This window comes from Sinocyclocheilus grahami, unplaced genomic scaffold (assembly GCF_001515645.1).
Source record: "Sinocyclocheilus grahami isolate Dianchi unplaced genomic scaffold, SAMN03320097.WGS_v1.1 scaffold367.1, whole genome shotgun sequence".
NCBI lineage: Eukaryota > Metazoa > Chordata > Actinopteri > Cypriniformes > Cyprinidae > Sinocyclocheilus > Sinocyclocheilus grahami.
In genome coordinates this window covers 1,451,539-1,451,911 of record NW_015505546.1, presented here as the reverse complement: position 1 = coordinate 1,451,911, position 373 = coordinate 1,451,539, and the positions used below count along the sequence as shown (strand labels likewise).

The 373-nt window shown below is 34.3% G+C and overlaps 1 protein-coding gene across 1 annotated transcript in view; it reads left to right on the top strand.

The window, feature by feature from the left end:
- The window catches only part of LOC107549264 (nucleosome assembly protein 1-like 4), a 26,214-nt gene that overhangs the window by 2,707 nt on the left and 23,134 nt on the right, over nt 1-373 (top strand). The gene's annotated exons all lie outside the window — the stretch shown is intronic.

The window sequence follows — 373 nt, the reverse complement described above, 5'->3', positions numbered from 1 at the left end:
AACACATGCACGAGATGGGGCATTTAACAGCCTTGAACACATGCATGACAGCAATGAGACACGCAGTCTAGTGTATTACTATTGCTCAGGCTTCTTCTTTTTTGTCTCTTTAGGTTGTATTTCTCAAAAACCACATCAATGAACCAAAAAGGCAGTTAATCTTACATAATGTAATATAATAACATAAAGTGTCATAATATAATTTTCACATTGTAATGAGAAATGGAAAAGAGACATACAAGTGATTATTAAATTACTCAATAATTCATAAACTCTGTTTTGCTGAGATGCACGCTGAGTGTCAGATGATTAATGGCTATGACTGACAGGTCCATTTGTTTAGCACACTACTCATATCAGTATCATCCTAATC